This window comes from Andrographis paniculata, unplaced genomic scaffold (assembly GCF_009805555.1).
Source record: "Andrographis paniculata isolate CXL003 unplaced genomic scaffold, ASM980555v1 Contig60END, whole genome shotgun sequence".
Lineage (NCBI taxonomy): Eukaryota > Viridiplantae > Streptophyta > Magnoliopsida > Lamiales > Acanthaceae > Andrographis > Andrographis paniculata.
In genome coordinates, this window is record NW_026137596.1 from 7,366,723 (window position 1) to 7,377,620 (window position 10,898).

General features: G+C 37.1%; 1 long non-coding RNA gene across 1 annotated transcript; it reads left to right on the top strand.

The window, feature by feature from the left end:
• Window positions 1-7,847: 7,847 nt before the first annotated feature.
• On the top strand, window positions 7,848-8,474 carry LOC127259769 (uncharacterized). The gene is made up of 3 exons (XR_007840577.1): window positions 7,848-7,931; window positions 8,018-8,064; window positions 8,135-8,474. It is a non-coding gene; the product is annotated as an uncharacterized LOC127259769 (long non-coding RNA).
• The last annotated feature ends 2,424 nt before the right edge of the window (window positions 8,475-10,898 follow it).

Consider the following 10,898-nt stretch of genomic DNA (forward strand, 5'->3'; position numbering starts at 1 on the left):
ATCGTTTTCTTTTCCATATAGAATTTTGAGCTTCCTGGTTCCTTGAAGATAACGCAGAATTCTTTTTGCTGCTGCAAAATGATTTTTTCTTGGATCATTCATGTACCTGGACACCACACTAACTGAAAAAGCAATGTCTGGCCTCGTGTGAGTTAAATAAATGAGAGATCCCACTAAACTTCGAAAGAGAGAAACATCCACTTTTTCCGAGTCATTTAACTGCTGGAGTTTTTCATTTGTTGCCATAGGCGTGGACATGGGTTTGCAAGTAGCCATGTGGAATCTCTTCAAAATATCATCAACGTATTTTTCTTGTGATAGAAAAATTTTTCCTTCGCTTTGCCTTACTTGCATTCCCAAAAAATACTTCATTGTCCCCAAATCCGTCATCTCAAATTCCATCTTCATCTTCTGCCTAAAACTCTCCAGCAATGATTCGTTAGTTCCGTAATAAATCAAATCATCAACATATAAACAAACGACAAGAAAATCACCCCCTTCTTTCTTGATGTATAGTGAGGGCTCATTTGGACTTTTCTGAAAACTGCAGCTTGCAAAGTAGCTGTCAATTTTGTTGTTCCAGGCTCGCGGAGCTTGCTTTAGCCCATATAAAGCCTTTCGAAGTCGGTAGACTTTCTCCTCGCTCTTTTTCACAACAAATCCTTCAGGCTGCTCTACATAAACCTCTTCCTCCAATTCTCCATTTAAGAAAGCGGACTTCACATCAAATTGATAGATTTTCAATCCATAATGGGCTGCAATTGCTATAACAGTGCGAATGGTCTCCATTCTCGCCACTGGAGCAAATGTTTCATTGAAGTCGACGCCGGGCTGTTGCGAGTACCCTTTGGCAACAAGACGTGCCTTATGTTTCTGCACTGAACCATCCTCATTAAACTTTGTTTTGTAGATCCACTTCAGCCCAACAACATCCTTCCCTTCCGGTAAATTGACAAGTTCCCACGTTCGGTTCTTTTTAATCATATCAATTTCTTCGTTCATTGCTTGTACCCAGAATTTTTCTTTTGCAGCTTCTTGAAAGTTCTGTGGTTCATGACAGAAAAATGCAAAATTGCATGAGGAGTATATGTCCTGCAAAGGTCGTACCTTCAGAATTGGATTTTCTGAATCCGGTTCTTTATCATTTGGATTTGGTTGAGCCGAAGTTGGACTGGCAGGAGCATTCTCGCACTGAGTTGTGCGCTCATTCTGTAATCGCAATGGTTCTGTAAACTGGCCAGGCTGATTTGATGGCTGTTCATAATCTGAATCATTCTTGGTCTTCCAATCCCATGCTCCACTTTCATCGAATATGACATCTCTAGAAACAGTCAACCGATTTTCCTTTGGATCGAAAAGTCTGTACCCCTTGCTTTCATCACTGTAACCAATGAAAATATATTTCTCACCCTTCTTGTCGAACTTCTCACGTTTCTGAGCTGGTACATGAGCAAAGGCTATGCTTCCAAATATCTTCAAATGATCGACCACCGGCTTTCTCTTATTCCACGCCTCGAACGGAGTCTTGTTTGGCACAACTTTGGTGGGTGATCTGTTTAGCAGATAAACAGCAGTATTAACTGCTTCAGCCCAAAAATTATTTGGAAGTCCTTTCCCTGTCAACATGCTCCGAGCCATCTCAACCACAGTGCGATTTTTTCTTTCAGCGACCCCATTTTGTTGTGGGGTATAACTCACAGTAAGCTGTCTCGAGATGCCATGTTCCTTGCAATGTTGTAGGAATGGAGTAGATATAAACTCTCCGCCATTGTCAGTTCGGAGTGTTTTTTTTTGGCAGCAACTTTGATTCTCTGCCATAGCTTTGAACTTCAAAAAAGATTTGAATGCCTCTGATTTTTCTTTCAAAAAATATACCCACATCATCCTCGTGAAATCATCGACAAACAAGATAAAATATCTCTTCTCGTTGATCGATGGTGTCTTCATAGGGCCGCATATATCCGAGTGTACCAGCTCAAGTGGTGCTTTGGCTCTCCATGACGTTTTGGGAAATGGCAATCGATGCATTTTCCCATAGATACAACCTTCACATATTTTTTCTTCATGATGAACATCCGGTAATCCCAGAACCATTTTTCTTTGCTTCAAAATGCGCAGCCCTGCCATATGTAAGTGACCATATCTTAAATGCCACAAGAATGAATTTTCCACGACTTCATTCTTCAAAGCAAACTGATTGCTTGAAGGCATAGTCAACGGAAAAACTTTGTTTGCAGACATCTCAACTTCAGCCACCAAGTCATTATTCTTCGTGAAAATTCTTGCCATTCCATCACCAAAAATGATCAAATAACCACTTCGTATAAGCTGCCCCACACTCAAGAGGTTTTGCGCTAGATTAGGCACATAAAGAACGTCATGAATTAATTTTTTGTTACCTCCTTTGGTAAAGACTGCAATCGTGCCCTTTCCTTCAGCGCTTTGAACATTTCCATCTCCAAGCTTTACGTGTGAAGTACAGCTCCTGTTAAGTTGCTCAAATTGGCTTTCATTACTTGTCATGTGGCTACTACAGCCACTGTTCAGATACCATAGGTCGGATTTCTGATCTTCATCTTTTTCGCTCGTATAAAATAATGTCTCAGATTCGGCATTCTGCTCCTTCAAGAAATTTGCTTCAGTTTGCCCCTTCTTTTGATACCAACAGTCCCGTTGTGAGTGATTAGGAATTCGACACCTCCTGCACTTATGAAAGCAGTCCTTCGAATCATGATTGGACTTCTTGCAGATAATGCAATACGGGCTGCGTGCTGGTTTTTTCTCAAGATTCACGTCCCTGTTCTTTGGAACAAATTCTTTCTTTCGTTCTCCTCCTCGGTTGGGTTGATCGCCTCTATAAAAATTCCGTCTTTGTGGTGCATTTTGGTGAGACTTTGCTGAAACAAAAGTCTTCGATTGAAAGGCCTGCTCAAGGGACTGATTTTGAGCTCTTTCAATCCTTTGTTCGTGAGCCCGAAGCGAGCTCATCAACTCATGAAGTGACATCACAGACAAATCTTTGGATTCCTCTATGGCAGCAACACAATGGTCGAATTTAGGAGGTAAACTTCTGAGAATCTTCTCGATTACCTTCTTGCTTTGGATGGTGTCTCCAAGACTTTCAATGTGATTGACAATGTCAACAGCTCTTGTAAAAAATTTACTCACATGTTCACTCTCTTTCATCGCCAAGTTGTCGAAGTCCCTCCATAGAGATTGAAGGCGAATAGAGATAACTCTATCATTGCCATGAAACTCCTCCTTCAACACGTCCCATGCATCTTTTGCCTTCTTTTTATTGAAAATCCGTGGATAAATTGCCTTACCCACTCCTTGCTTGATGTAGCGAAGTGCAGTGCAATCCTTTTTCTTATTTTCTTTGTATTGTTTTTGCTGAGCGTTAGTCCAGGCTGCAGATGCACCTTCTACAGGTGGTTCTTCAAATCCATCTGCAACAATATCCCAAAGGTCATGTGAAATGAAGAAATCTTGCATTTCACTACTCCAATAATTGTAATGGTCGCCTTCAAAGATTGGAACCTCACTCGGGGAATATTTAAACATGGTAGGAACAGAACTGGACATTGTTTTCAGGCTCTGATACCAAATTTGTTGGGTATGATAGATAGTAGAAGAACTTGCAGAAGAAAATATTACGTGCTGTTTTTGGATAAGTTCTTTTTTCACTCACCATGAAGTAAGGATTACATCCATATGTATAACCAAGAGACTTTCTAGACAACTCCATAGGACTCTTGATCTTCGTGCCATTACTTCAGGGTATTATTATTGGCAATTACTAGAACTTAAAGTTCATATTAACTATTCTGAAAGTTACAAATTATTATTTCAACATATTTTAGATTTGCAACTGTTATGTGCATATCTGCAATTGTTCTATGCATCAATTGTTCCAAGTACCAAGCAAAGGAGCAACTCGAACTCATTCACACCGATCTGTGTGGGCCGATAACTACAGAATCATTCAGTTGTATAAGATATTTCGACTCTTTCATTGATGATTTGTCAAGGAAGACATGGGTCTATTTTCTAAAAGAAAAATCAGAAGTGTTCGAACCTTTCAAGACATTCAAAGTTTTGGTGGAAAAGGAAACAAGCAAAGTCATCAAAGCAGTTCGATCCGACAGACGAGCCGAGTTTACTCCTGCCGAGTTCAACAAATACTGAATACTGCAAGGAACATGGGATCAGGCATTTCTTAACAGCCCCGTATTCTCCATAGCAAAATGGTGTGGCATAATGAAAAAATGGAATCATCCGTGATATGGTTCGATCAATGTTGAAAGGAAAGAATATGCCAAAGAAGTATTGGGCAGAGGCGGTACAGTGCGCAGTCTATGTGCAGAATAGATGTCCACGTGCAAAGTTAGGCGAGAAGACATCTCAGGAGATCTGAAGTGGTAAGAAACCTAACGTGTCACATATAAAAGTATTCGGTAGCGTTGCTTATGGGCAAATGCCGAGTCAGCACAGAACTAAGCTGGAGGATCGGAGCAGGAAATACATCTTTATCAGGTATGATGAGAACTCCAAAGCTTATAAATGATTTGATTCTTTCAACAATAAAGTAGTGGTAAGCTGAGATGTTCACGTGGAGGAAACAAAGCAATGGTGCTGGAGTAACCCGCGCGAAGAAGAAACTAGCTCGGAGTTTTTTCTGCCTTCAACAGCAACAATCAGCGAGTCCTCAGATGAAGAAATAGAGCCCCAACAGCCTAGGATGAGAAGAATGCAAGAAATATACGACACTACAAATGAAGTTCATGTTGTATGTCTTTTGGCCGACTCCGAAGACTTGAATTTTGAGAAAGCTGTCCAAGATGAGAAGTGGAGAACAGCCATGCATGAAGAGATCAAGGCAATTGAACGCAACCAAACATGGGAGCTGACCGACCTTTCTAAAGGAGCTCGAGCCATTGGAGTGAAGTGGGTGTATAAAAGAAAGATGAATGCTGAGGGAAAGGTTGAGCGCTATAAAGCTCGACTTGTGGTAAAAGGTTATAGACAAAAGGAGGGGATCGACTATGATGGAGTTTTTGCTCCCGTCACAAGAATGGAGTCAATCCGACTACTGATCTCCTTAGCTGCTCAGAATCATTGGCCGATCCTACAGATGGATATAAAGTAAGCTTTTTTAAATGGAATGCTGAAGGAAGAGCTGTACGTCGAGCACCCTCTCGGGTATATAAAGAAGGGAGACGAAAATAAGGTGCTAAGGTTGAAGAAGGCTCTGTACGGTCTAAAGCAGGCTCCTCGTACCTGGAATGAGAGAATTGATGGGTATTTCAAGAAAAATGGGTTCGAGAAATGTCCATACGAGCACGCCTTGTACACTAAGAAATCTGAAAATGATATGATGGTAGTAGCTCTGTATGATGACGACCTCATATTCACTGGTAGCAACCCAAAACTTATTAAGAAATTCAATGAAGTAATGAGGAAAGAGTTCGAAATGACAGACTTGGGTCCGATAAAGTTTTTCTCACGTTGGAGGTGAAGCAGTCAAAGGAAGGGATCTTTGTTTCTCAGAAAAGATTTGCAATTGAGATTCTAAAGAAGTTTAGAATGGACGACTGTAACCCTGTCTCAACTCTAATGGAACTTGGAATGAAACTTTAAAAACTTGACGGTGGAGACCGAGTTGATCCCGAAAGATATCGAAGTTTAATGGGTAGCTTGAGGTATCTTACAAATACGAGACCTGACCTTATGCTAAGTGTTGGAATAACAAGAAGGTTTATGGAGGAACCAAGTTATACACATTGGAAGGCCCTTAAGAGAATTATGAGGTATGTTCGAGGCACCCCATCACTAGGCCTTTTCTATGCAAAATCAGATGATTACCAACTAGTGGATTACTCAGCTAATGATTGGTGCGGCGATGTTGACGACCAAAAGAGTACTTTGGGTTATGTATTCTTGCGTGGGAGTGCAGCCTTTACATGGCTGTAAAAAAAAAAGCCTATTGTAACTTTGTCGACTTGTGAGGCTGAGTATGTGGCTGCTTCTTGGACTGTGTGTCATGTAGTCTGGCTTTCAAATCTTCTAAGGTATCTGGGAGTGATCCATAATGAAGGGACTGTATCCGAGTTGATAATAGGTCGAAAATTGAGTTGGCAAAGAATCCCACTACCAAAAAATAATCTATTTGTAACAGAATTCCGTCCTTAAAGTTCACGTAGCTAACGTAATTCCATTTCTAATTCCGTCTCTAATGTCATTAGTAACGAAAACAGTAGATTTAGAGACAAAAAAGTTTTGTTACGAAAATGATTTTTTCTTGTAGTGTCCGATTGATCACGGAAGGAGCAAGCACATCGATAATTAGGACACCTATATTCAACCATTCACCCACAAGCCACAAATATCTTTTTGTTATGCAATAGTTTGGGAAATAGGTATTCATTCATATGAGTAGGCATGTCATGCCATTCTCCCTCAATGCCTTCCGGTCCATCTATCTTGTAATTGAAACAGTTGATAATCAATTGTTGTAATAATACTTGTGATTGGTTGATTGATTAATTAATTAATTACACAACTTAAGTTTGTATTGCAAAAATAGCAGAGCAGAGCATCTGGCATACTCAGGTATCTTAACTATTGATTCAAATAATATCATTCCATGTGAAATATCCTCTGGTCTTGCTCCTTTCTATTTTTTTAAGATTAGAATCATTTTGTTATTTTTTTATTGGTGATAAAGCCTTCTTTTTCTAGTAATTGTCTAAAATTTGAATATATTCGAATATGTGTAATCTTTAGGTTGGGTTGAATTTCATTACTTGCTTAATTTCGTATAAATTAAGATTATTATTTTTATACTATATATATATATAACAATAATAGTAAAATATATTTTAAAGACACGAGTGACATAAAAGATTAAGAAAGTCTATAATTAATTAATATACATAAATAAAAGAGATAGTATATAAAAATTAAAAATTCAACCATCTAGAAAGCTATATAAAATAAAGTATAGTTAGAAGAGTTTAGAATATATAAAAGATATATAATTTTGGTGAATATTATTTAAAAAAAATAAAAAGGTACTCAACAAGAACATTATGTAATTACAAGGTTTAGAAGAGTGTAGAATATGTATAATAAATATATAAAAATACATATTTTTTAATAACAAAAAAATAATTTGAACTATCTAGAAGGTTCTATTGAATATTATAAAAATAACAGCAAGTTTTGGTTTTTTTGTTCAAATTAGGTTACTTTCTTCTCCATAAACTCTATCCTTCGTCGCCGCTACCCAGTTGCCTCTGTGATTGGGGATTGCTCGATTATTAGGGCTTCCCGTTTCTATTAGTACTATCTCCCAAACTTGATTTTGAGTTGATTTAGTTGGGTGATTTTAGTATAATTGCTTTGGGTGCTTGTGTTTGAGCAATGAGATGAGGGGCAACACATTGGAGTGAAACTAAAATTCCGCTGCGGATTTGAGCAACAAACGCAAGATAGAGAAACAATCAAATAAAGGGTCTATTATCAACTCCAAATCTACGAACAACACTTCAATCCAGTTCACTGCTTTTTCATCAATACCTTACGAGAGAGAAAGAGAAGAGGAATGAGCTATTGTTTATAACAGTTGGTTGTATATGACCAACCTGAGAGTTGCGAATCATCTTCCCACGACATCTAGATTTTTCGATAAGGTGCCAATAATTCCATTAGTTCTGAATGCCTCCCTAGAACAATATCTTTACTAATTATGCATTTCTAATCATTTATTCGATACTAAAATTGAACTTCCATGACGTGCAGGTCGATGAAGAGCTTCTAGCCGCTCAAACTGAAGAATGCACTGACGGGAACCATAACCTGTCCTATACGGGATTAGTAAGTCCTATGGTCATGTGGAGCTCGATGCATACCAGGTTTGGAGCTCGTGGGTAAGTATATCGATCTTGAAGCTATACTACTTCCATTCTAAGAAGTACAAACATAGTCTTATCTGCAATTGCTTTTTTTTTTTCAGGTGGACAACGCCTTGTTTCGATAGCTCTGAAGAGGTAGAAGAAGAAGGTAATGGCTGAATTAAGAAAATTCTAATAATTGAAACTTATCACGGATTGACAATGTCATATTTGTTCAGGGACAGTAATTGAAAACAAGATGAAAGTGTTGCAGAAGAAAGACAGCATGTGCAAGATGCAGCCTTCTGAAGAAAATTCAAAGAAATTTTGGAGTATTTGAGGAATCGAGCTCATACTTCTGCAATTGTAGACAACGCTTGTTCCAACAGCTCTGAAGAGGTAGATGATCAAGAAGGTAATGGCTGACCAAAGATATTCAAATTAGAGGCCGGTAGTCTAACCAGAACTTACGTAAAAAGCTGAATGAAGATCAATTGCCTTGTGAGAAAAGAAAATTGATCCGCAATGGCAATTTACGAACGATGAATGTATGGACAAAGTTGTGAGATCATGTTTGAGAGGATTACTTCTCGAGTATGTTTGCAAGTGTAAACATTACAATTTCATTATAAACATATCTCTTTTGGCAAGGGGTGGCTAGTTGTTTAAATTTAATGATAACTATGATGCTTTCTAGATAATTTGGTTCGAACCATGTAAATTGTGGGTGAAACGTGCCTTACAAATCATACTTTCTTATTTAATTTGTATATTATGCATATACTTTGTACATGCTAATATGCAGCGTGATTCAGTTATAATTGATTGGCTGTTTTAATTCAGATACAAAATTCTTTTTCGCGAACCACATTATGTGACTGCATTATAAATGATTGGCTGCAATTGAAAGTTTTTCGGTCATGTCGTTTTCTGCTTGGAAACAAATACTTTTCAATTTTGTGCAATTTGTTTATTGTTTCCTTCAATGGGATGTCATGAATGACGCAAGTAGTGTATTCGCTACATGCAAATCAGCATATAAAACACAATAGCTCAACATTTGAAAATAGGCCTTTGTTTTTGTAATACTTTCATACAAAGCAACATAGCAATAAAATTTCCATCATGCATGATTGATAGTTCTGTATAATGATATTTTCTGGCATGGCTGATGTTTAAAACTGGCCTAGGTGTTAAAATTTCTGCATACCTGCGACAATTCTTTCTCAGGATTTTGTATCGTTTCTCTTGAAAAAGATGGATAAAACCTTCAGGCTAGGATTCTCCCATTATGATTGGAGATCATCAAGCTTATTTGTATATTAAAAAAACAACTACTTTAGGTGAGTCTGGGAGATACATTTTTCATTTCGTAGAAACAAATATCAATTTCATCTATTGAAATATTCCCATACCATTCTAAGATTCTGAAAGATGATAAATTTGGTTTCAATTTGCAATTGAAATACATGCAGATGTCATGCTTCATCACTAGTTTTGCTTATTGTGCACCTGCATTTACATGTACCGTAATAATGGAGTAAATGATTCACCAAGTTAAGGTATTAAGTTCTAACAAGGCATTCTCGAAGACGCTGGAAATAAATTTAAAATGGAGCTGCAGTTATCAAATGGCTCCAACATAGAAAGATAGATATGGTTAAGGCCATCCTTTGATGATGACTCGAGACTGGTGCAGCCGAACCAGCTCCAGTGGGAGGATGAAACCAATCAAGACCTGCTCTACAACGTCCTGGTGCAAATGTTTACAATTATTCAATTAATTTGCAATGCAAATGGCTTGAGGAATCCTCAGTGAAGCCACGCCTGTTACGCTTAAAGCATCTGCATTGGAAGACACAACTTCACGTCAAGGAGTATTACGGCATCACATTTTTCATCAACAAATTTTCCGTCAACATAAATTAACCCATCCACTCATATTTTCCAGGTAATTAATTAATTAAATATATCCATACATTCATATAAATTGCAAGTTTAAATTAAAGCATGAAGACAACACTTGTTTTTTCTCTAAATTACTCCTTACCTAACAGGACCTAAATACACCAACGGACATCAGCCTTTTAAAGCACAAAAATACATTGGATACTTCAAAAATTAAAATCACCATTCAATCCTAATATAAATGGCTTTATATTAGTGTAACCTCTACCCTTTAACACCCTTGTTCTGGTGAAACTCCCAAGCATTATTAAGAAAATTCATCGATACTTTCGTATAAATTTCAAGTTTAATAAGTAGAAATGGATGATCGATAAGGAGATCAGACCACTGTACTATATTAAAGACCATCCATGGAGAAGTAGTTGTAGAGAGTGGAGGTGAAGGGCTTCATTGGGGACGATTAATGAAGTTTTGGTCTTGAAATTTCTGCTAAATTATGGAAAAGTGTTAGAGACATTATCCTCATATGATATCGGCTAATGCAGTTTATTTATTTATTTGTTAGCATATACCAAGTAAATTTTGCAATACTCGTTAATTTGCCAGCCTGCAATGCATCTATTACATTGGTGGATGTATTAAAGAACTTTCAGAAAAGTAAACATCGAGATTCAATTTTGTTTTTCTCATTTGTTATGCTTATGTATTTCTTTAGATGAGTTTGAATTTGATGCGTAATTACTGTATTCCTATCTAATATTTTACATATTGCAGCCTATACCTAATAAACCTTTTGCTTGCTTGGATTTTTTAGTTGTTTTCCAAGGGTAAAATTTTGTTAGATTTTATTTTGATATTTGAGCTGTTTTCCAATGGTAAAATTTTGCTAGATCTCATTAGTATTTTATTTTGATTTTTCTTTAAAAAAAGGTTTATAAATTATATTTAAAAATAACAATAATATTTATTTTATAAATTATATTTAAAGGTACGGGACAGTGGAATTTTAAATTAGAATGAAGTTTTATATTTTTTATATTTCTTAAGTTGTAATTTTAGAGAGAATTTGGGAGTGTTTGAAACTTTGAGGTAATT